We start from the raw sequence: 27,719 nt of genomic DNA, 5'->3' as shown, positions 1-27,719 counted from the left end.
GAGGGAGCCTTTTTGAAAGCGACCAATAACTCTGTTATCTCAAATCGGAGCGAGAGTAACCTAGCTCGTCATAAAAGGGAGTAATCTTAACCTTCTATAAGACTTAGGATTCGTAGCGAGCCCAACCATCAAAGAATTTTCAACTCCCATTCATCAACTACTAAATTACTGACATTCATACTTATAATTGGTTCACCAACTATTTTTTTTCCACATGTTCAAAGAACACAACTGATTAACTAACTCATTCTAGCAGATTTGCCAATACTACATCAATACTACAAAAAAGCATTTCCCTGCATACCTAACTTTTCTTGTGAAGTAGCAGTTGTAGTTGAGCGCTTGAAACTAAGAAACCAAGAACGCCTGGAAAACATGTTTCACTGCGATGAATGCCACTTCTTCAGAGCTGAAAATACATAGCCATCACAACTTCAACCATAAGAAAAAAAATAAACATACTCTTATATGTGAACACAATACTATGATAGGAACAATAATTCCATTTGCAATCCACTCCCACTAAATTAAAAACAACCCTTGATGTTTGTTGCCCCTCATATACAAAGATGCCCATGTCACTAACTCAAATTATAAACAGAGCAATCATTATAAACTCTTTAAATTCACACACTTTGATGATATAATGATACGATAATATAGTATGACAAAACAGGCTGAAAGCACACATTGAAACTATAACAACAGACATCACATGTTCATCCATAATTTTAATATTTTCCCTCACGTCACATATAATTAATTCCCATTCATATTAATTAAATACTCATATTATGATAGCACATTGTCACAAAAGATGACATTCTGACTCATTAATTACACATCCAATTGTTATTTCATTATCATATGCTAATGTCCCATTGCACCATGAGGTTTATCCTTCCCTACTACATAGAAATTTCCACTCTGTAAGCATCTCAATCCCCACAGAATGTAAACTATTCTCACCTTTAGTCAAATGACATATCCAGATTATCACAAAATCGAGTCATCCACTCCTGATATAAAACCTCATGTGGTTTCTCAGGAACTCAACGTTTCTATAGTGTGCTTATACAGGCATAACTAAACTAAAAAGAAAACAAGCATTTGCAATGCAATGGGTCCCGCATTTACTTGATTTGGAGCTATTCGTGTTGTAAATTCATAACTGGACTTTTCTTGCCACATAAATTGGTCAACCCTGCCTCATAATATGGTCTTTTCTGCCATAATTTCAGTTCCTCTATCTGCAGCCAAAAATGAGAATGTTGCCATTTAGCATCCTACTTTAAATTTGCCATTCTAATTAAAAAAGAATACCACTTTTACCACCCCACCATCAAAGTTGCTGGTTCCCAAAACAAAATTCCTAAAACAAGACAGGCACGAAGGAGTAACAAGAAAATTAAACTACAAGGGTCATTCAAACTCATAAAAAGTGTTCAAAGAGTCATAGTGTAATAAGGATGTTAAGATGGCCTGAATCATGGTCATAATTGCAATAAGGAGATATTAATAAAACATATGCTATTATCATATAAACCCAATAAAAACCTTTATCAGAAATAAACGTTTGGCATTAGACTGTAATGCTCAGAACAGCCCCTAGAGGACACCACAATGAAAACAGCATTTGTAAGAAACATGGTCATGATACCATATAGTTAGCTCCTAGAGGGCCTAACCACATAGAAAGAAAACAACTGAAAGTACTGCAGTGCGACCATTATTTAGCCCCTGTACGGCATAGTACATTACAAAATTTCAGGGCTATCAGGACTACTGCAATGATATTACAATCAGGACCCTTAAAACACAAACTACTCTCTGCTGTAAAACAAAAGTTCCAGCCACGAGAGAGATTAAAAAGACACTGAAAGGAGGAAGGGTTATTATTTTGGAGTCCCCACTAACCTAATGGGGGGACCCAGCGATGATCTAGACAGAAAGAGCAGGTTGTGGTGGACGTTTTGAAGGTGCAAAGCATTATGGGATGACCAAGTGCAGCAAATATTGTAGTATGTTGACTGTAATGCTCATAACAGCACCTAGGGGGGCGTGGCTTGGATGAGGAGACACATGGGTGGATAACTCCGTCTCTCCCGGTGATGAGGCGGAAAAAGTGAACAATTACGCCGCCTTCAGACCCTCATTTGACTGAAGACTAGAAGTTTCTGCTGTGTGACGCTTCCGACCCCAAGATACGTACTCGGAACAAGGTCAGAAGCAGCCAAATCGATGGGTTTCCAACTTAGCTTTCTGGCATAGCTCAGATCACCCGTTGCTCCAAATGCCAGCACACCGATCCCAAATTACACGAGGAGAGGGCAAATGTGTATAGACTGTCAATGGCCCATAAAATATAGCAATAGATAGTTTGACTAAGCACACCTTACCTGTTTTCATCAAGCACACAAAATACTCAAGTGTATGGATCGTTCTAGCTCTGCCTGACCCTAAAATGGCGCTCGTACCTCGTACATGTGCCGGCTTCGTGTTTTACTCATACTGCTACATGGCTTGGATATAAAGGAAAACTTTTAAGATTTCCTGGAACTCAATTAATTTGCTTTACATGACCTCCACAACATAGGATTCTGATGCCAGAATCTATAACTCACCATAGTACCGGACATAGAGAGCCTATGCAAGTCAGAACAGATTTTAGACATGTGTTGAATTTTTCATTGTTTCACAGTGCTCCTCAATGTGAATATTAAAAGACAGCTGAAAGAGCTCCTGGCATACAATTAAAACGCTCTACATGTTCCCCAGGTCATAAATCTAAAGCTAACAGAAATATAATTCACCATATTGTAGGTCACAAAGGGGCCTTGCTCATCAGATCAGACACTGATCACATCTAACTTCACGGCTGTGCGCAAATAGGACCTAAAGACAGTCAATGACCCCTATAAGGCATTATCATCATGTACAATAAAATACTATAATAAACTACTGCACCAAGCCCTATCAAAGTACTGCACCAAGCCCTACCAAACGTAATACTCAAAATGGCTGAGAAGGATAACAATCCACATGTTAAACGTTCCAAAGCGGAACCAACTTTTCTGGATTCTCCAATCAAAAGTAAAGCTGGTATCAACAGCTCGATGAATATGATCCTGAAAAAACTTTTGGATGTACATGACCTGGCCAAATCTACCAATACTAACACTGACTCAATGCAAATTGAACTAACAGCCATTAGAGCGGATATCAATAACATCAACAATAGAATATCTGAGACAGAACAAAGAATCAGCGACCTGGAAGATACTAAAATCATAACAGACAAGGAACTTCTCTTACTCCATGCCTCTATGAGGAAGACTATTGCTGATTTGGAAGACCGTAACAGAAGAGGCAATCTAAGAATTTTTGGACTTCCTGAAGACTCTGAGTCAAAAGAAGACTCACTACATCAATGCATCTCCTTTCTTGAGACATGGATACCTAAAATTACTGGTCTTCAATGTGATGAGAAAACCGAACTAGAAATAGCACACAGAGTCCCATCTTTCAAACAGCATTATGGCCCTTTATCCAAACCCAGACCAATAGTCTGCAGACCTCTGCGGTTCCGACATATGGAATCAATCTTACTCTATATGGGCAAAAATAACCACATCAACTGGAATGGCTCTAGAATCTACATTTCACAAGATTACTCCAAAACAACAGTTGGAACAAGGAAAGGATTATTGGTGCTACGCAGTAGACTTGAAGACATGAAAATCCAATTTTCTTTTGCAGGACCAGCGAAATTCAGGATCATAGTAGAAGGAAAATACAAACTTTTCGACAACCATAATGCACTAAAATCTTATTTGGATAATTTGACAGAACAAGAAATGGACGTAAATAGATCATTATCAAACAAAAGGAAACCGTAACTTCCTTTACCTTGGACAAAACCTTGTAATCTTTGTAATTTTGTTTTACAGACTTATGTAAATTACACGATTGGAATCTGTCCTGCTATTAGGCTTTGTCGGGGCTTAATATGAGAGCTATGTTCATTGTATCACTTCATCAACTAAGAAGTCCCACTCCAACCTGCTGACTAAAAGTAGAACATAATACATGAGGCTATCTCTTGGTACACTCATAATGCTAGACAATTAGGTTATCACTCCTAGAATAACTTAACTCAATGAATATGTTGAGAATATTATAATATTTTTGTGCTGTTGTTTAAATACTAACACTTGTTGACAAAAATATATCATAACCTGAGTTAGAGGACTAGTTGGTCCTTTGTTTAGTCTCCCCAGGGATATTAATTGTTTAGCGGCATATATATGTTACAGCTGTTATTACTCCGCGTTGCCACGAGAGACGTTCTTGATCTTCTTTGTCGCCATCTCCATGGCACTATTTCAAAGCAAGGGGGAGGGGATAGGGTTTTTTGGGTGAGGGTGGTTTGGTCTTTTTTTTCTTCTTGTATCTTTTCCATCTCTTTTCTTCCTTCTCCCTTTTTTCTCGTCTTCCTATTCTATTTCCCTTTTGAAACTCACCATTGAACAGTATATAGATGATATGAAATTATCCAAAAATCCATCTCATAGGATCGTAGTTAACAAGACCTCAATTTAATATGCATACACTGAATAATGGTATACTAAACCCAGCTTTAGGTATAGCACACACGCTTGCAGTCTCCAAATACATATTAAGACGACTCCGCTTCCACGAAAGTGTCCTTCCTTGATAGAAAGTACTCTACAACATACTACTACACATACTTATCTCCTCCCATTTTATGATGGCTAACTCCCCTAATAAAGAAAATATTAATATAATTTCCTGGAATGTGAAAGGCATAAATCATCGGATAAAACACAAGAAAATAATGAGCCATCATTACAAATCTAAAGGCGATATTGTTCTCCTTCAAGAAATGCGAATTTCTGAATCAGAGGCACTCAAACTTTAAACTAATTGGATTGTTGATATGCACTGTTCAGAGGCAACCCACAAAAAAAGAGGTGTGATCACTTTGATCTCCAGAAACACCAGTCTAACTACTGAGTCCTCAACGCAGATACAGAAGGCAGATGGGTCATCTCTACTTTAAAGAGTGATGTAGCTAGAATACATGTAATTAATATATTTGGCCCAAATAACGACGACTGTGACTTCTGGAACATGATTTCAAGAAAAATAGATCAAATACCAAATAACGATCTCATAATAGTTGTGGGTGACTTCCCTTGGATATTACACTAGACAGACAATCCAGATGTAACTTTCGCCCTCCCAAAGCACAAAAAATTCAAAAGGACATTTGTTTGAAACACGATCTTAAAGACTCCAACACCCGGCTGTGAGAGATTACACTTTCTATTCTCACCCACATGACTTGTATACAAGAATAGACGATATCCTCATTTCAGGTTCCCACACTCACCTCATAGATCAAACAAACATCTCAACAATACTGATCTCTGACCACGCATGCATCAACATGTTAATAACTGGGTCCAATCCCAGAAACCGGACTAAAAAATGGCGATTTAATGACGAGATTTTAATAGACCAAGAAAATTTACAACAAATTGAGGGGCCATTACTGATTTTTGCTCAAATAACGCTACCACAGATGTCCATATTGAAACCTTCTGGGATGCTCTTAAAGCTTCCCTTAGAGGCACTTTGATAGATTTGAAAACTAGAATCAACAAAGCAAAGAACAAATCCCTTTTGGAGCTACAACGTGAAATTGGCCTCCTAGAAGCCTCCCATATCATAACACTAGATAAACAGATCCTCAATAAACTTACCTCTAAGAAATATGAATACAACAGAATACTTAGCGAACATGCTGGAGTGTCGATTAATACATTTAAGGACCTTAAACTAAGTGAATCCAGCAAGGCAGAGAAAATGTTAGCATCATACTTAAAACATAAACAAAACCAAAAGAATATATCTGCCATTACGGATAATCAAAATTTTGTCCACACCGACCCGCAAAATATCATAGACACTTTTAGACAATTCTACACAGAGTTATATTCCAAAAACAACCAGACTACACCTGAACAATGTATGACATACCTACATAAACTAAACGTATCCAGACTATCAGAAGAGGATAAGAAGACACTAGCCAAACCATCTTCCACAAAAGAAATCGCAGATGCAATTAACACACTAAAGGATAATAAGGCTCCTGGACCAGATGGCTTCAACGCCAAATTCTATAAAACATTTACAAATTCCCTCCATCCCTCTCTCTTAAAACTATTTAACACATACGCCTCCTCTGGGGAAATTACCGGCACAACTGCTGACGCACATATTATTGTCATACCGAAAGAAGGTAAAGACACTTTACTCCAAAGAATTATAGACCAATCTCGCTAATAAACCTTGATTGCAAAATGTATGCAAAAATCCTTGCCAAAAGACACAGGGCCAGATGTAGGAAGCTCTTTGCACGTCGCAAACAGCAAATTTTGCTGTTTGCCACGTGCAAGAAGCACATCCGGATGCACAAACCCAGTTTTGCGATTCGGTAACCTCGTTACCGAATCGCAAAACGGATATGGACTCGCAATTAGGAAGGGGTGTTCCCTTCCTAATTGCGACTTGCAGTGCAATGTAGGATTGGTTTGCGACCGCAAACGCGGTCCCAAACCAATCGCAGTTAGCACCCATTTCAAGTGGGTGCTAGCCCATTCGAAAAAGGGAAGGGGTCCCCATGGGACCCCTTCCCCATTGTGAATGTCAACATAAACATTTATTCAGAGCAGGCTGTGGTCCTACGGACCGCTGCCTGCTCTGAAAAAATTAATCGAAAACGTTTCATTTTTTAGTTTTTGTAATGCATCTTGTTTTCCTTTAATGGCTGCATTACAAAACAAAAACTGTTTTATTAAAAAGCAGTCACAGACATGGTGGTCTGCTGTCCATGATTATTCATGAGGTGGGCATTTGCGAGCCCCTTACGAATCGCAGATGGTGTCAGGGACACCATCCTAAATTCCGATTTGCGACTCGCAAATTTCAAGTCGCTCTTACTCGCAATTTGCAAGTCGCAAATCGGAACCTACCTACATGTGGCCCTTAATCCCTTCATACCTCAACTAATTAGTAACTCACAAGTAGGGTTCTTAAAAAACAGAATGGCCAATGATAATACACGACTTCTCTGCCATGCCATAGAACAAGCCAAGTACTTATCCACGCCTTCAGTGGCTATTGCATTAGACGCAGAAAATGGTTTTGACAAGGTCTAATGGACATTTCTGGAACAATCTCTTAAATACTTTAACCTTGGAGATGTCTTTATAAAAATGATCATGGCACTATACAATAACCCTAGAGCTGCGATCTCTGTAAATGGCGTGGTTTCTACGCCCTTCAACCTCGAAAAAAGCACAAAACAAGGTTGCCCACTCTCACCCTCCTTATTCCTGATAGCACTTGACCCATTAATCTCACATATCAATAATAATCCAGAGATAGCAGGTATAGACTTCTATATTAAAACAATTAAACTGACCGCCTACGCTGACAACATCTTAATCTTATCAGATGACCCTCAACCCTCCATTCAGGCCTTAATGGACACAATTGAACAATATTCTCATGTATCCGGCTATAAATTAAACAGAGGTAAATCAGACGTAAAATCACTAAGCCCACTAGGCCCACAAACTCTACCGGGGAATTCAGGTCTAACATGGCAACCAAATTACATAAAATACTTAGGTTTAGAGTTTGGATCAGATCTAATAGACACCCTAATACATAATGAACACCTAACTCTGGAAAAAATCAAACAACTCCAAGAGGGATGGTCTCCTACATTCATCGCCTGGTGGGGTCGCATTGAAACAATAAAAAAGATGCTATCTCCCATAGTAAACTATTTAGTGAGTATGCTCCCCCTATACCTCACTGATGACTTCCACCCTAAAATAGATAAAATAATCAATAACTTTTTATGGAAATGTAAGAAACCTAGGATAGCCTTACACAAACTAAAACTCCCCCAAAATCTGGGAGGTCTTAACCTACCTAACTTCAGAACTTACCAGACAGCATGTCTTGCCAAACAAGGATCTCACTGGCTTTCACCAGTCTCTAATAATACCCCTCTATGGTTCTGAAGCAGAAAAAGCCATACTAGGGAACCTAGACCTGGCAACCCTACTCTCTTCTACTGACAAACATATACCATATTCTAAATATATATTCAGGAATATGAAACGTGCACTACTCTCCATTAACAATAAACTATAAGTTAAATTGAAATTCTCCAACTCCGCTTCCCTATGGCACAATCCAAATATCAAATACAAAGGACAAACCCTCCATTGGCAATCATGGATAAACAAGGGCATTTTCTATCCAAAGCAACTAGGTACGCCCTCCAACCCTCATACATTTGAAAATCTACAAAATATATACCATATTGAAGACAAGGATTTGTATAACTTCCTCAAACTTAAAGTAGAACTGTCGAGAAGCTCACTCCCTTCACGAAGACCCGGCAATTCTTCCCCTAACCCTGAAATTATTAAAAAATGGACAGTTAGTTTCTAAGCTATACCATTTCCTCCAACCATCAACTACCAACTGTTTGAAGAAAACCCTAGCCTTCTGGAATATCCAATCTGGGTTGGTGATTACAGACTCAGACTGGACAAAAATCTGGAGATCAGTGACTCTACACAGAGTCACCCCTATTCTTTCGCAGACTAAATTTTGGCGATTACATAATGTTTTCTGGACACCCTCTCGCCTACACACAATACATATAACAGATACTCCCACTTGTTGGAACTGCCAAAAATAGACTGGGGATCTTCCTCATCTGATCTTTTTTAATACACAGGTTCAACCATTTTGGTCTGAAGTATTCCTTTTTTCTCCACATTCTTCCACATTATTCCAAGAAAGATTTTTCATGTTGTTATCTGGCTTCCTAGATAACAACATCAAATCACAATCAGATCGCCTCCTTCTTGACCATATACTCACTGCAGCAATCAAATCGGTTACCGCAAATTGGAAAACCACACACAAAAATAATTTTAAATCCTGGCTGAACTGGTTAAATCAGATACGCGGTGCCGACAATACAGCGCTCCAACATTCCCCATGGAAAACTCAGTCACACAACATAAGGGGCACCCTAGATAACTTTTTTGCTTCCAGTAAACCCCCATGAACAATCTCTTCTGGATGATTCATCCTCAATACCTAGAGCTCGATCCTCTTACCTGCCAGCAAACCAAAACAACTACTCCCTACAGAAATTAGCCATATATCTTACTCTAACTCTCACCTTCTCTCCTACACCATCTATTCTCTTCTCTTATTTTCTCTTCTTTATTTAATTAGCATATCCAGTACGATGTTCCATGTCTGCTTACATTACATTGTCGACTTACTCATTGTTACGTCATGGACAAAGACAAACAAACTATGTATGTAATTCAGTGATATTACCTACCAATTCGATCTGCTGTTTGTTTCAGTTTTATTATTATTATTATTATAGTTATTATTATTATTATTATTATTACGCCTTCTGTTAACATATAAAAGAATAAAAATATTTTCTGAACTTAAAAAGAACAGCACCTAGAGGACACCACATTAAAAATAGAATTTGTAAGAAACATGGGCATGTAAACATATAATTAGCCCCTAGAGGTCATAACCACATGAAAATAGAATGGTACAAAGTAATGTAGTGCAACCATATATTTAGCCCTTGCAGGGCATAGTGCCTTACACATTTTCAGGCCTAGCAGTCCTACTGCAATACTATGGCCCTTAAAACACAAACAACTCCAAACCAGAAAACAAACATTCTAGCCATAGAAGAATTTAAAAAGGGACTGAATGGTAGGAGGGGTTATTATTTTGGAGTCCCCTCAAACCTAGTGTGGGGACCCGGAGATGACCTAAACAGAAAGTGTGTGTCATGCTGAACATTTTGGTGGAGGTCCCATTGTTGTAGGACCACCATAGGCTGAGTTATGGGCAAAAATGATTTGAAAAAAATTCTTGCAGAGCATTATGGGGCAACTTCCCCGAGTGCAGTGAATATTGTAGTATCGGCTCTCCCACTGTGTCGGGAGAGCCCCTTTCCAGATTTCTGTTTTGTGCTGCTAAGAGCAATTAATTAATTTTGTTTCGAAAGAAGCTGACATAGCTTTTAAATTATGGGCTTTCCATTTAAAATGTGAAGGGTAATGTTAGAAATGCACATATAGATCATGTGATTAAGGGTAATACGAAAAATAGTAACCCAGCACTAGAGAAAAGTTGAGATCTTGCGAAACCACATGAGGTTTTACATCAAGAGTGGATGACTCGATTTTGTGATGTTCTAGATATGTCATTTGACTAAAGGTGAGAATATTTTATATTCTGGGGGGATCGAGATGCTTACAGAGTGAAAATATCTGTGTAGTAGGGAAGGATGAACTCCATAGTGCAATGGGACATTAGCATATGATAATGAAATAACATTTGGATGTGTAACTAATGAGTCAGGGTGTTATCTTTTGTGACAATGTAGCATTAAAATATGCATATTTCATTAATATGAGTAGGAATTAATTATTTGTGATGTGAGGTCATATCATAATTATGGTTGAACATGTGTTGCCTTTTGCTATAGTTTCAATGTATGCTTTCATCCTGTTTTGCCATACTATATTATGGTATCATTATATCATTATATCATCAAAGTGTGTGAACTTAAAGAGTATATAATGATTGCTCTATTTATAACTTGTTAGGAACATGGTCATCTTTTCTTTGTATATGAGGAGCAACAAACATCAAGGGTTGTTTTTATTTTAGTAGGGGTGGATTGCAAATGGAATTATTGTTCCTATTACAGTATTGTGTTAAAATGTGAGAGTAAATTTATTTTTTGTCTTATGGTTGAAAATGTGATCTCCATGTGTTTTCAGCCCTGAAGGAGCACCATTTTTCGCAGCAAAACATGTTGGCTGGAAGTTCTTGTTTTCTTGGTTTCAAGCATACAACTGCTACTTTTCAAGAAAAGGTAGGAACGGATGGAAATTACTTCTTGTAGTACTGATGTAGTATTGGCAAATCTGCTGGAATGAGTTTGTTTATCAGTTGTGTCCTTTGAACATTTGGAATAAAAATAGTTGGTAAACCAATTATATATTTCAGCTTCTGCAATTAAGTAACTGATGGAGGGGAATTGAAAATTATTTGATGGTTGGGCTCCCTACAAGGGCTCCCTACAAATCCTAAGTTTTATTGTGTTTGTATAAACTGGGTGGGTGCCAGTTAAGTAGGGTACCCTGCGCAGAGCAATTTCTATCTTTGCCCATATATATTTGTAATCTTAAACGTCAGCAGGCACTGTTGACGGAGTTCATTCCCAAGTCACCAAAGAGGCTGAAGAACCAACTGGAAGCGAGCAAGGATATTCTACGGGCTAAGATGAGTATATCCGATCTGAAGTGTCACCAGACAACAATGTAAGTGGGTAGAAGGGGAAAGGATGATACTGCACTTCTTCAAATTCTAGACGAATTAAGGACAACAAAGGTCTTACAGGAGGAGGCTAATAAAAAGACTGAACAACAGCTCACCCTCATTAATCAGAAAAAGCAGAGGTTGAGCAACGGGTATCAGATTTAGAGGATGTAAGAGTACAGCAGGGCACCTTCACTGCTAAGCTTCAAACAGAACTGATGGATTTACAGTCTAAGATTGGTGATGCAAAGAATGGGTCTTGCCACACAAACTTAAGGTTTACTGGTATTCCGGAGGGGCAAGAAAATGCATAAACTGTAGTTAATCTGATTTCTGATTTACTGAAAAAATGTCTATCCAGATGCTGAGGCTCAAAAACTGGAAGTAACTATTACGCGAGTACACTGTGTTCCTAATATACAACCCTCAAATGCGAAGTATCCTCGGACGATACTAGTAAACTTTGGGGACTATCGGATTAAGGAACTGATCCTTTCAAAAGCCATAAAAGATCAATTGTATCAGATACTGAGGCAATTTTTCTTTCAAGATTTTTTCTGACATGTCCGCTTTGGCAGCACGCTGCATAAAATAATTTAAAAGATTAATTGGTACTTTTCAGCAAGTGGGGGAACCTGCTGGTATCGCCCAGCAATCTAAACTGAAAGTTCTTTACAAAGGCCGTTGTCAACTTTTTCATTCTGTACATCAAGCACAGGATTTTTTACAACCAATTCAGCAGTCAGGTTGGGAAGAGAGTGAGGGTATGAGCACTAGCATTACATCCAGCACCGGGGACAGCAATTAATAAAAAGCCAGTTGATATAATAATGTGATATTGTACTGCTACTTTGGGCATAGTAGATGGAGTAAAGAATACATTTTTTTCTATGCTAGGTTGTTTCCCTCTTAGAGGGGTATTTATTATGTCAGTTGATATGACAATGTGAAAGTGATAAATTAAATATCCCACTGCTACTGGGGGGAGAATGGAATTTGGTATGCTAGGTTGTTTCCCTCTCTGAGGGGTATTTTCTTGTGCTTTTTTCTTTCTTTTCTTTCTCAGGTGACTTCGGCAGCCTCAGAGGACCCTTGATGTTATGTCAAATGCACCAAGCTAAGGGTAAGGGGATGGAGGTTTGTGGCATAGGGGTTCAGGTGGGCAGTCGTGACAGGAGAGGAGGGAGCTTGGGACAGGTTGTGCTTCAGGGTTCAATGGAAGAAGGCAGGGGTGGTAGGTCACAGTGGTGGGAGGTCTGGGGGCAAAGGTAATAGGAACATTTGCAGTAGACTGATGGAAAGATAGTTTGCAATGTCTTGCTATAAGTTGTGAATAGTGTCATGCAATGTGAATGGCTTAAGCAATAGAGTTAAATGTCAAGGTATACTCACTTGGTTTAGATCCTTAAAAGCAGACATAGGCCCTCATTCTGACTTTGGTGGGCGGCGACCGCCGAAAGACCGCTCCGCGGTCAAAAGACCGCGGCGGCCATTCTGGCTTTCCCGCTGGGCTGGCGGGCGCCCGCCAAAGGAGCGCCCGCCGGCCCAGCGGGAAAGGCCCTGCAACAATGAAGCCGGCTCCGAATGCAGCCGGCGGAGTTGCAGGGGTGCGACGGGTGCAGTTGCACCCGTCGCGATTTTCACTGTCTGCAATGCAGACAGTGAAAATCTTTATGGGGCCCTGTTAGGGGCCCCTGCACTGCCCATGCCAGTGGCATGGGCAGTGCAGGGGCCCCAAGGGGCCCCACGACACCCGTTCCCGCCATCCTGTTCCTGGCGGTAAAAACCACCAGAAACAGGGTGGCGGGAAGGGGGTCGGAATCTCCATGGCGGCGCTGCTTGGAGCGCCGCCATGGAGATTCAGCCCATGCAGGGGAAATCCGGCGGGAAACCGCCGGATTCCCTTTTCTGACCGCGGCGGTATGGCTGGGAAGCACCGCCAGCCTGTTGGCGGTGCTTCCGTGGTCCCCAGCACTGGCGGTCTTGGACCGCCAGGGTCGGAATGACCCCCATAATATTTTTGTGGGAAACACACCTAAAAGAAAGTGGTTGCTTTCCCCGTATACCTTCAAATATACAAAACACATTCTTTGCCTTCTCACAGGTCTCACATCGTGGAGTGTCAATTTTAATTGTGCATACAGGCCAATCAGAAGTTCTCAAGGTAGTTCGGGATCAAGGGGTGTTCTGATTTCATGCTCTTATCTCATAACCGAGCTTACAGAACCTCTCTGGAATGCACTTCTGAGTTTAAAGAAGACATTTATTGTTATTATTATTTCTTCACCGCAAGGTTCTTGAGAGACAAAATTATTAGATTGGAAGCACATGTTCAAAAGTAGTCGCAGCAATGAAAGCAAAATATATCAAAGTACTTCTCAGTTGCAATGTACCTAGCAAATATATGTGATTATATTATAGCATAACTTCAAAGCAAAGCATAAAAGTCAAAATTCATCACAGTAGGGCCTATAGCTCAGATTAATCTTTCTGGGGTCTGCAAGTTGATGACTCCGGTCAACTGCGAGAAAGAGATTTTCTACCCAAACGGGAGACAGGCAACTGACGTCTCCATTCCTGTCTGAAGTCAAGGAGATTCAATTTACCCCTGCTGTAGCCCAGAGTCATCCTTAAAAGCAAACTCAGTGTGAGAACCGAAGAACCCTGGAGAGTGGCCAATTCTCACAAGCTCACTCGCTCTCAGACTGGATTGCGAGGTAAACACAAAATCTACCTGCTCTTATCAGCTAAGGTCTGGTGTGAAGAAAACAGCTTGGTCCATCTTGTGGAAAAACACAGCTTGGAAAAACACAGCTCATCTGCAATGTCTCAACTGCAATGTCTAACCCCACGTTAAAGCCAATAGGCAGCTAACCTAAAAATCAAATGTAATGTCTAACGTCATGTCAAAGCCAATAGGCACCTAAACTGAATACAGAATGTAATGGCTAATGCCATGTCAAAGCCAATAGGCAGCTAAACTGAATACAGAATGTAATGTCTAATGCCATGTCAAAGCCAATAGGCAGCTAAACTGAATACAAAATGTAATGGCTAATGCCATTTTAAAGCCAATAGGCAACTGACCTGAATACCGAATGTAATGGCTAACTCCATGTTAAAGCCAATAGGCAGCTAAACTGAATACAACATGTAATGTGCTACTGGTGAACATTGAGCAACTTATATGCGCAGTGGTGAAACACAAAGTCATTGGTCAAACACAATTAATAGCATCACAAGGGGCTAGATGGATTTTGGGTAAAATACATATGGGAAATGAATTATATATTTGTATGAGCTATTATGGCCCTATAGAGGATGTACCTTCTTCAGTGTATGACCTTTATTCTCTTTTACAACATGAGACGGGACATTTAATAATAGGTGGGGACTTTAATTTAATCCAGGATTTGTCGCTAGACACATCACATATAAACAAACATCAGAACAAGCCCAAATCTTCCTGCGCACTCAAGCTCTTATTTGCAACTTTGCTCTTATTGATCCATGGCAGGCACAAAATGATTTGACGTCTCAATTTGTGTGTTACTCGAAACGGTATGGCACAGCTTCGTGGTCAGATTTATTTTTAATCTCACATTTGTTTTCATGCGGAGAAACTGCTATATTTAATAATAATGTATTTTCAGATCATTCACTGATCAGCTTAGCAGTAACTTTTACAGCAACACCCACCCCTAGAGCAAGATGGTGCTTTAATAAAACACTTCTTATCAAAGATATCTGGAACACACAGATGAAAAGAATTTCTAAAGGTTAACATAGACACAGCTTCCGATTTCTCAGTATGGGAGGCTCTAAAGGCATTTTTCAGAGGTCAGGCAATTTCATTCTTGGCAGCTTGTAGACAGCAAAAAAAGGCAGTATACTGAGCATCCTAAGAGTTTAGATGTAGCTGTAAAACTGCATGCCCAGGTCCCTAATAAAGAAACGCAATGGATTTTGGATAATGCTAAATTAAATTTCAGGAGTTTTTACTGCTAAAGAAATAGTGAATCATACATTCTATCTTCAGAGAAGATATGAGGAAAATTGAGTTATAGGGAAATGTCTGGCCTGGTCTCTGAAACATCATGCTAATGCTATCATAATCAAAAGATCTTTGATTCCCAGGCCAAAGCAATGTGTGTGCATTCATCTGAAATTGTTACGATATTTTTACAAAACTATGCTAATATATATTCAGAGTCTAAAGGCTCGAGCTCAGTTATTGAGGGCTTGTTAGGGAAGATTCAAATGACCACCTTGACCTCAGAACAGGCAGATTCTATAATTGCACCTATAACTTTGGAAGAGGTACATTGAGCAATTAAGTCCACAGCTAATGTTAAAGCCTGTGGGAAAGACGGATTGCCATAAGAAATTTATAAGGTATTCTCGCAGTAACTAGCTCAGTTCCTGGTACGACTTTTTAATCAGATTCTTCACAGATGTCCCATACCGAGCACCTTTACTGACTCAGCGGTAGTTAGCTTTTTAAAAAAAGAATAAATCTGATTAGGACCTGAACTCTTACCGTAAGATAAGCCTCTTAAATAGTGATTACACGCTTTTCACAAAAAGAATGGCAAATAGGATTTCTACAGTAGCATCTTCGAATATTCACAGGGATCAAAACGGGTTTCTACCTAGGTTAATGTCTTCAAACACTAATTTTCTGTGTGCAGACTATTGACTTTTTTTTTCAGAAGGTGAAAGCTGCTCCTATAATGCTAGATGCAGAAAAGGCATGTGGTCTAGTAGAATGGGAAGTGTTACACACAACCCTTCATAAATTTACATCCCCGGTGAAGTTTATTAGCTTGCTAAAACAATTATATACCAGGGCCAGAACTTCCATAATTAAAATATCTCCCTGGCTGGGGAGATAGTTATCAAGCAAGGCACTTGTCAAGGATGCCCAATGCCACCTATATTATTCATGTTATTTATAGAACCTTTAGCCTGCACCATATGTCAGGATCAATCCGTTTGTCCTCCTATAGTGGAAGCTCCCAAACTCAAATAAAAAGCAGATGATATTGTACTTTATTTAGCAGTAAGCAAGGCAAAAATTCAGCATGCTCTAGATAAAATTGTGGAATTTACGGCTATAGGTGGTCATAAAATTAATCAGACTAAGTCAGAAGCTTCATTGTTAAATAGCTCCTCTGAGAGTCTTCCAGCAACTATGCGTACAACATTTCAAGCCAGACGCCCCATTAGGTATTTAAGGGTTAAAGCTACTTCAACCTATGCTAACCTGTATAATCTTAACTATAAATCTTGAATAGGAAAAATGCGGAATCTACTACAGTACTGGGATAGTCTTTCTTTAACAAACATAGGGCATATTTCCCTTATAAAGATGAATCTCTTGCCGTTGTTCTTATTTGCTTTTGCTAATATTATGATTAAAATCACAAACTCGAGGCCATTAATGCTGACATTCGTACTTTTATCTGTCAAAAGAAGTGTCTGAAAGTTAAGCTCTCAATTTTTCAGTTAACTCAGGAAGACGGAGGCTTATCTCTACCAAGTTTTAAAAAACACTATAAAGTGGCCCTTTTAAACCAGCTAATCTTTGCTTCAATAAATACATCCGGTAATTGTAACTTTTCCTTGAATTTAATGTTAAAAGCAGCTGGGACAAACCCTGTCTCATTTACATGGATTCCAAGACTTCCAAAGAGGACTTTTTATACGACTCCTCAAACTACACTCAATTTTAACACTATCTGACAACGATATAAAGTTCCATAGTTCAATCCAGAGTTGAAACTCAAGCACTACTCGGGTTTTGGTTTAAATTTAAGTCTTTATGCGATTAATAGATGGGTAGCTCTAGTTTTTTTGGCAGCGGAGTGATTTTTGTCACAACAATCATTCCATCTCCTGGCAAACGCTTGCTCAGGAGAGTAAAGAAGTGTCCCTAAATATGTATTTTAGTATTATTCATATCTATATTGAAGCTACCTGGCGGAGATGCCTGAAGTGGCTCAGAAAATAGCTCTCGCCTTTTTTATGTCCCACCTGTCTGGCATTGGAAACTTGTATAGGGCAGTAGTTCCTGTCCTGGGGTCCCGGGACCCCTGGGGTTCCGCAACTATGTAGAAAATTACATAATGTTAAAAGATGAATTAAGTGTATACAAATAAAGAAGCTAAATGGACAATTGGACATTTTAAAACATACTGTAAATGTGAAGGAATTAGAAATTGGAAGCTAAAAATGAAAATTGCTATCCTCAGATTGATTCATGGGAGGGGTGCAGGTGCATTCAACAGAATATAAAATGGACGATGAATGGCCTCAATTGAATTTAGAAAAACTCCAACCTTTGAATTAAAATTTGATTTTTTTTAAATGCATATGTGTTTGCGAATTAAATAATATGTGTCATCATTTGTGTATTTGTTTGCGGAATGTTTTTTGTCTGTATTTTTTGTGCACTGTTTGCGGTTCAAATCATCAATAGTTCTTAGGCCCGGGTCCCAGGCTTTCAGTAATGACTCGTGGGGGTCCCTGGATTCCAATAATGATTCAGTGGGGGTCCCCACATCCAGTAATGATTAAGTGGAGGACCCTAAACGTCAAATGTTGGGAACCACTTGCTTAGGGTACCATGTCAGGAGCTAGGAATAAGGTTTGTGCTGGGCCATTTGAATAAAATAACAACTACTATTGCTTGTAGTGTGGTAACTAAAGCCCAAAGGATTTACTTATAAGCAGATTACAGAAAAAGCCATTCGTACAGCTAATTTCAAACACATGGCCTTTTACTGTAAATTGATGCTGTATTATAATCTGGAAAAAGTTAACCAGATGTGCGATGGGGCCAATGGCAGATGCTTTAGATGTGGGTCCAATTCTGGAGGCTGGCTGCATATAATCTTTTTTTGGCCCTTAATTGAGCCTGTTTCGGAGCAACATCTTTAACCCTTACAGTGCGGCACACTACCTCCCAGGTGCGGGTCACGACCAGTGGCCGACACCAGGGAGGGGGTTAAAAAATACTCGGGTGCGGCGCACCCAAGGATTTTTTCTCCCTAAAAATACCACAGGAGACACAGAAGATCTTCTATTTCTCCCCCACCCCCTCACCCGCCCCTTTGTGAAATCACTGTTTTGTTTTCTCCATCAGTGCAGGAAGCGGCCTCGCAGCCGCTTCCTGCTCTGATGGGAAAAACAGCCACAACCGGCCTTCCCGTTTGAAAGAGGAGACTCTCCCCTTTCAAATGAGGCCTTCCTGAACCAGTTTCCTGTCCCTCGATCACAGCACAGCTGCGATCGAGGGCCAGGAAACCCAACTAGACACCAGGAATTTCACCTCTCGGCAAACGGGCCGGCCGCCGGGGCATTTTTAGTAGTTGCATGGTTTTCCTGGGGGCCACTATGGCCCCCAAGGAAACCATACACATACTAAAAAAAATATATAGATCAATATAGATGTATATATATATATATATATATATATATATTATATCTATGTAGATAGATATATCTATGTAGATAGATATGTATATATATATACCTGTGAACAAGGTCCGGTGAGACCGAAACGCGTCAGGGGATTCCTGACATTGTTTTGTTTGCTGTGGATCTCGCTACTTTAATAAAGAAAGAAAATAAAGGCATAACTTCGGGTTGCGGTTCTCTTTTTGTAACACAAAGAGAATTAGTAAAAGGATTATATGGGTGTCCTACTGAAGAACCGGCACCACCAAGGAATGAAAGCGCACCTAACACGCCACTTGGGACAACTTTTCTTGTTATGTGCATATATATATATATATATATATATATATATATATATATATATATATATATATATATATGTATATATATATATATATATATATAACACTTTTGTCAATGTGTGTGTGGTTTCCCTGGGGGCTGCGATAGGCCCCCAGGAAATCCAGACACACATATAAAAGTGATCTCTCTCTCTCTCTCTCTATATATATATATATATATATATATGTATATATATATATATTCGCCACCAGTTATCTTGCAGTTGCAGCTTGCGTCTTCAAAGCAATGCACATACTTGAACTGACGCGTTTCAACTGTAGCTTTTAGGCAGCAATAAAAAAGTCAAGTAAGTCTTGTGATTATGTTTCTGGTACAAAAGGATCTGACTTTTGTCTAGTGGCAGTTTTGATGCCATACAGTAGCACAGAAGGTTTATATGCCTACTGCAAAGATCAAATCTGTATTTTATGTAAATAGCTGAGTACATTAGTAAAATCAGCCATTACCTGCGCTATAATACAAATGAAATGTATGTGCAGGGGGCTATGGAGAGATGAAGGGCACTTTTGCTGGGTGGTAGTGAGGGAATCCAAGGAGGAGGTCATGGAAGTGGGAGCACCAATAATGATTGTTGGACTGGGTGCTAGAGGTGCTAAAGACTGTGATGATTGTTATTTGACAAGGTGTTTTTGAGTGTCTTGAAAGAACGTGCTGATTGAGGAGAAAAAGCGAAGGTAAGGTGACCTCTACTGTTGCACGTATCACACACACACACACCAGTAATTTTGCGACTGTGTACATATGCTAGTGTTTTAGAGCAACAGTTTAGCCAGTAGCAAAGATTGCACCACTTTGGATGACTGCTGCTCAAGCCCTCACTCGGGTTATAGAGAACAGCTCTGACGTAGGATCAGAGACTGAGACAGCATCTGAGGGATAAGACAATGGTGCAGACTCTGGGAGTGATTTTTCAGTCAGAAGAGTCCTGTTCGATAACTCCTCTTCCAGTGACTATGAGGGAGGTGCTGAGGACAGTCCGGCTGTTTTTCCCCACCTGTCCTGATAAAAACACTATCCCACTTGAGTGCCTGTACCTGGTGCCTGCGTCAGGAATGGATCACCCTAGGGTCAACAGTTGCCCTATTGCAAGGACCAACATTGACCATTGTGTGATCTATTCCTGTCGCAGGCACTAGGCCTATCCACACAAGTGAGGTACCGTTTTTATCAGGAGACTTGGGTGAACACTGGGTGGAAGGAAATGTGTGGCTCCTCTCAGATTCCAGAACTTTCTGTCACCGAAATGTGAGGAAAAAGTGTTTTTTGGCCACATTTTGAGGTTTGCAAAGGATTCTGGGGAACAAAAACTGATGAAAGCCCCACAGGTCACCCCATCTTGGATTCCCCTAGGTGTCAAGTTTTCAAAAATGCACAGGTTTGGTAGGTTTTCTTAGGTGCTGGCTGAGCTAGAGGCCAAAATCCACAGCTAGGCACTTTACTAAAAACAGCTTTGTTTTCTTTGGGAAAATGTGATGTGTCCATGTTGTGTTTTGGGGCATTTCCTGTCGCGGGCACTAGGCCTCCCACACAAGTGAGGTACCATTTTTATTGGGAGACTTGGGGGAACGCTGGGTGGAAGGAAATTTGTGGCTCCTCTCAGATTCCAGAACTCCCAAATGTGAGGAAAAAGTGTTTTTTTGCCAAATATTGAGGTTTGCAAAGGATTCTGGGTTACAAAACCTGGTGAGAGCCCCACAAGTCACCTCGTGTTGGATTACCCTAGGTGTCTAGTTTTAAAAAATGGACAGGTTTGTTAGGTTTCCTTAGGTGTCGGCTGAGCTAGAGGCCAAAATCCACAGCTAGGCACTTTCCAAAAAACACATCAGTTTTGAATGTAAAAATGTGATGTGCCCATGTTGCGTTTCCTGTCGCAGTACCATTTTTATTGGGAGACTTGGGGGAACTCAGAATAGCAGAACAAGTGTTATTGCCCCTTGTCTTTCTCTACACTTTTTCCATCCAAATGTAAGACAGTGTGTGAAAAAGACATCTATTTGAGAAATGCCCTGTAATTCACATGCTAGTATGGGCACCCGGGAATTCAGATATGTGCAAATAACCACTGCTTCTCAACACCTCATTTTGTGCCCATTTTGGAAATACAAAGTTTTTCTTGATACCTATTTTTCACTCTTTATATTTCAGCAAATTAACTGCTGTATACCCGGTATAGAATGAAAAACCCATTGCAAGGTGTAGCTCATATATTGGCTCTTGGTACCTAGGGATCTTGATGAACCTACAAGCCCTATATATCCCCACAACCAGAAGAGTCCAGCAGACGTAATGTATATTGCTTTCAAAAATCTGACATCGCGGGAAAAAGTTAGAGTAAAACATGGAGAAAAATAGTTTTTTTCATCTCAATTTCAATATTTTTTTATTTCAGCTGTTATTTTCTGTAGGAAAACCTAGTAGGATCTACACAAATGGCCCCTGGCTCAATTCAGAATTTTGTCTACTTTTCAGAAATGTTTAGCTTTCCCAGATCCAGCATTGGTTTCACACCCATTCCTGTCACTAACTGGAAGGAGGCTGAAAGCACAAAAAATAGTAAAAATGAGGTATGTCCCAGTAAAATGCCAAAATTGTGTTGAAAAATGTGGTTTTCTTATTTAAGTCTTCCTGTCCCTGAAAGCTGGGAAGGTGGTGATTTCAGAACCGCAAACCCTTCGTTGATGCCATTTTCAGGGAAAAAAACCACAAGCTTTCTTCCGCAGCCCCTTTCACTGTATTTTGACTAATTTCTTGGTCTCCTCCAGGGGAAACCACAAACTCCGGGTACCTTTACAATCGCTAGGATGTTAGAGAAAAAGGACGCAAATATGGCATGCATAGCTTATGTGGACACAAAGTTATGAATGCCTAAGTGCAAACTACCCCCAAATAGCCAAAAAAGTGCTCGACACTGGGGCGGGGGGGGGTGGGGGACTCAGCAGCTAAGCGGTTAATGAGACTGGGGTTTGGTTCAGATGGGGAGTCATCTCTAAACTTTTAGGGGCTCTTTTCGGTATCCCATCTGCAGCAAACAATCTTGCAACTGAGCTTATTGAGTGTTGCTTTATTGCTACTTTAGTAGCCAAGTCCCTAATTCTAGCCAACTAGATATCAAGAGACATACCTACTATTGCTCAATGGTATACAGAACTGGTGAAGATAATGGGTCATGAGAACTGGTATGCGAAGAGGATTGGAGCCATTAAGTGATTTAATGAAATATGGTCAAATTGGGAAGGAAGATGGGATTTAATGGATTAATGCGAAGATAATGTCATTCACTAGCAGTGTAAATCTGTATGTGTTTGGGTATTTTCAAATGTTCCAAATAGCTGTATGGATATTTGTGTATATTTAACTTATGATGTAAAACGTTATTCAAGGATGATATGATTATCTGTCTGCTGCATTATGATAAATAAAAACCTTTTTTTTTTAAAGAGCTTGGAGCAGGCTTTTGGTTTTCCACCAAAGAAAATAAAGATCTCTTACCATGGCTCGAGTATGAGCCACAGTAGAGGTAAGTCTTGGGGCACAGTAAAGTGCAGAACAAGGGAGAAGACAAAATAACTCTTGTGAGGCAAAGAGAGCAAACGCACATGAAGGCTACAAAGGAAGATCTAAGCCTGTAAATGACTGCAGATAGTCCCCTTGGGACAACTGCAGGATAAGCTACAATTGTTTTCATTGTGCAACTTTTTAAAATCTTGTTGTGTAATCGATAACAGGTGTGTGATATACAAATCAGAAAGCTGGAGAGTGATTTCGATTATATACACATTGAGGAAATTATCATTAGTAAGGGTCTGAAGCAGGACCTAGAAGTATTAGTAAGAACACAAAAAACAACATAAAAATAACAGAATATAGAAAACTGTAGTAAAAGAAAAGAAAGTAGGAAGGAAACAGAAAGCCTTCTAGAAAGAGATGATACCAGGAGGAGACAAAATGGCAGTAAGAACTAGTGTTGATTATTTTGTTTGCATTTTTTCCTTTTAGTATTTCTGATAAGAACGTACTTGAGTTTTTTGAGGGAATGCGCTGGTGAAGAGCATCCTGGTTCCACCAACCGTTATGGAGAACCTATAAAACGAAAAGAGTCTTTGTGAAAACGTATTTTTATCCGTCCTTAAGAGTTCACTCTGGAAACATACTGATGTATTCTGAAAGGAAAGACAAATAAAATAATGAACTGGGGTAAATTCTTTCATAAGACTCTGATAATGTCATCATTATCTAAACCCACACTATTGCGCCTTCGCAAGCATTCTTGAGATTCTTGTATTTAAGAATAAATACTTGCTAATCAATACACCTGTAATTATCGTACATTCATGGATCAATGAATAATAGTAGCACACTTTCACACACTCATTAATGTCATGTCCTATACAAATTTCTCATGAAGATTTTTGGAAAAATGTAAGTCCCTCAACCTGTGATTCACAGCTGTATATCAGATGGTTGTTTTGTATACTTTCTTTGGTATCTATGTTTCTCATTTACACCTTGGTTTCATTAGACGTAAACATCCGTACTCTGGATTTTTGTTAATCTGCCTGGAAGTTAAATGTATTTTTAGGCAGCTCATGTAATCCAGATTTGGCACATTTACCAAGGTGTAGTTGGGTGTTGAAAAATAGTTTTCACTACCGCAATACTGTTCCAGGTCAGTGCAAAATGCCACCACTTTTTAGCAATGTCAAGTCCTGAGATGATACAAAATAATGTCTTCTACTGGTATCTTTTCATTCTCTGTTCTGTTTTTTTAATATTGATATCAAAACATTGTTATCTGGAGCAAACACAGTGCATGATGTTAATTGTTCTGCAGGAAGGAGGGTTATTGATCTATCTATTCAGACTTGCTTTTGTTGATATTAGACTTTGGTCACTTTAAGATTTTACCCTAACATTTGTACCTCTACATAAAAATGCCTCAGAGGACTGCAAAGTTCAGGCAGTTTTGTCATTTATAAGTCTGCCATATGCCTGTTTTCTGCCAAGCAGTCTCTAAATTTTTGGGTTGTCCATTTTGTTGGTGCTCTTGTGTTACGCTCAGACCTCTACTCTTTTAGTACATGGAGTTCATTTGAAGTAAGGATTCGGTGGAGGTTTGCAGTCATCAGTGTTTGTACCCTAGGTTAGTTGTAGTTTAGCCATTCATCAATTGCCTATTGTAAGGTGTCCAAATAAATGAAAAGATATTTCCTGGGCCCTTGCAAAAAACATTGGAAAATGGAACTATCTGAGAACACTTGCCACAAGCACAGGGTAGGCAGTGGTTAATGGGTCACAGCTGTGGAAGCTCTGGTCATTTGTTGCTACTTTCCTATGGTCCGTCCTAATATGGCTCTGTTAAACTGGGCAATTACAACCCCTTCAGTATTTGACTCTGTATGATAGCAATGAAGAGCCATCACAGAATTCTCAGGGAGGCTAGTGTGGGAATACAGCAGACTCTGAACTCAACAAAATCACCCAGCAGCTCGATAACATGATTATTCAGCCCACTGCCTCTTTTTAGAAAACAAAGTTATTTTTTCTACAAGGCACAATACTCCACAAAACCCAAGAATGTGTCAGATACCCCATCTACATGTGAGAGTCTGTTATTCTTTAAACTTGCCCCTCCTCTCCCGCTACACCCCCCTTTCTTAGAATCAAGGGTTTGGTGGCATACTAGCTACTGCGGGTGCAGAGAGGTGTTTTCTCTTTTTGGCAAAATATCTTTCACTTGTTTTTATGGATAGCTGTAGGCCACCAAAGAACTTCCACTCACAGTCTGGCTTACCAGAGTTGTGCTGGGCCCCAGTCAAGGCATGAGGCAGAACAATTTCATATTTTAATTTGGAAACATTTTCATTAGACCAAACTTATCAAGGGCCCTATGCCTTTTTTTCTCTCACTACATGACATTTTCAGTCCACTTTGCATTTTCAATCATAAGTCCAGTACTACTTAAGAGATATCAGAGATAGGTCACCTTTATCAGTAAAATACAGGGAACATACATTATAACTTTAAAAAGTTGAAAAGAGGAGTTTTGAGTTAAAACTCACAACTTAAAAGCATTGCCTACAAATAAAAAAAAGCAATGAAATACTGTAACAGCAAGGACAGTAGTGCAGATCAAAAAGTCTTGTGTTGCACCAGACATAGGAATGAGCAGACTAGGTGGGTTTAGGGGAGCATTATCAGGACATCCATCTAAAATCAAGGCACCCATGTCCCACAACCTGGGAGAAAACTCTCAGTGACTCACGAACATTCATCTTTTAATTTTTCTGAACAAACCACTTTTGAGGATATACCCTTCAAAAACAAAAAGAGGTGCTAACCTTTTGCAGCACTACAAAGTAACTGAGATTGTTTTTTGATGAAAGGCAAGAGCAGATCAGCAAGAAGAAAGCTGCAAAGTTGGAGCTGGCAGATGGACTACAGCTGGAGCTGTAAAGGTGGTGATTTCTCCATCCCTAAGTTTGAAGATCCACATGGCAAACTCTAAGTGCAACCCAAACACTGAAAGGTATTGAAATATATCATTGTATTTGCAAAATGAAATCACAGACTAGAGCTATAACTCAGACTGAAAAGGCACTGTTCCACATCATAAGTTATGCTACAGCATTTTGATAATAAGGGATGATGTGAGCTTTTAAAAAGGGGGACTTAACTTAAGTATTTTAGTACTATTGAAACTCGATATTATTTTAAGTGTTGCAGTCCTCACCTATTGCAACACTGCATCTTTTTAAATCTGTGTTTCCTAATCCAATTCCTTTATTTTTGAGTAAATTCCAGTGAATGAGTAACTAGAGCTATTTAGCTCATGCTACAGAGGTATCCAGCAAGAATATAACTTTCCTATTTGCAAAGATGAATTAACACATATAGATTTATTCACTTGTAAATTTACTCTTACATTTTGTGGTAAATTTACTACTTTTGCTTTTTCACCATTTCCGAGTGCAAAATAACTCCAAAGTGTAGACTCGTACTTCGCTGCACCCTGAAATCAGGGGATGGACCATATTTACGAATATAAAGGTACAACTGGTAGCTTTTCACACATGGGTGTTGACGTCTGCCCGCGGGGCGGAGATCAACCTACAGCAAAGTGCACAGAAAAGTAAAAAACGTTAATTAAACTTGAAAATAAATTAGTAAAAAAATGTGAATTTAATATATTATCGTAAAATATTTTAACATATTTTTTAAACCTAGTTCAAAGAAACAAGTTAGAGCACTATTATTTTGAAGGTGTATTAAAAAAAGAAGCAATGTTCATATATTTAATAAAACATAATTATTTACTTAAAAATGCTCTTTAAAAAATCCCACCTAATCCCACCTACCCTAAAACGTCTATTTGTATTTAAAATGGCTTCAGGCTATGTATAGTATTAATTTTACTCAATTGTAATCAATTTATTAAACAAAATAAAAGTTACATTTATTTTCAAATTTTAAAAAGCTTATCAGAAAGTTAGAAAATATTTATTTTTATTTTTTACATATATATATATGTATATATTCACTGAAAAAACAAAGGTTCAAGTGATATTATAGATAAGAATTGTTAATCGAATATTGTTAATCGAATTTTCTTTACATTTAAAAAACCTTTGAAATTCACTGAAAAAAACAAAGGTTGAAAGTGGTGTTATTGCTCGGTGAATATGTCCGTGGCAACATTAATGTTCTGAATTTGAAAAAACACAGAAATTCAACAGTTATTGTTAGCAGAGCTAATTTGTGCCCCCACCATGCACTGCTTATGTTCTCACATGTTACATTACTCATGACATATTCAATGACATAATTTCTGACATCACTGATGACATTATCCAATGCGTCAACCTAATTTTATACAGCCTGTGCCCAGTAAATAAGTGTAAGTGTTTACAAAACACATGTGCTCCTAATGCATCATAGGTGTTTCGAGGTCTGGAATAAGTTATAAATCATTGTACTGAAGATTAACAGTGTGCAGTTAACATTTGACAATTTATGTCCACTATGTTCCACCCAAGTTTTTTGGTTCTGCAAAGAAAGTTTCCAACAGGGCGGAGATTCTGCATAGTAGATACTAAGGGCCAGATGTACAAACCTTTTTGCACGTCGCAAACAGCGAATTTCACTGTTTGCGACGTGCAAAAAGCACATTGCGATGCCCCATCTCCGTTTTGCGAGTCAGTAACCTGGTTACCGATTTGCAAAACAGGACTGCGAGTCACAATTAGGAAGGAGTATAGGAAGTTCCCCTTCCTAATTACGAGTCGCAGCGCAATGTTGTATTGTTTTGTGACCACGAACATGGTCGCAAAGCAATCGCAGTTACCACCAGTGTCACACTGATGGTAACCCATTCGCAAAAGGGAAGGGGTCCCCATGGGACCCCT

Source organism: Pleurodeles waltl, chromosome 1_2, assembly GCF_031143425.1.
Source record: "Pleurodeles waltl isolate 20211129_DDA chromosome 1_2, aPleWal1.hap1.20221129, whole genome shotgun sequence".
In the NCBI taxonomy this organism is placed as follows: Eukaryota; Metazoa; Chordata; class Amphibia; order Caudata; family Salamandridae; genus Pleurodeles; species Pleurodeles waltl.
This window is presented reverse-complemented; position numbering follows the sequence as displayed.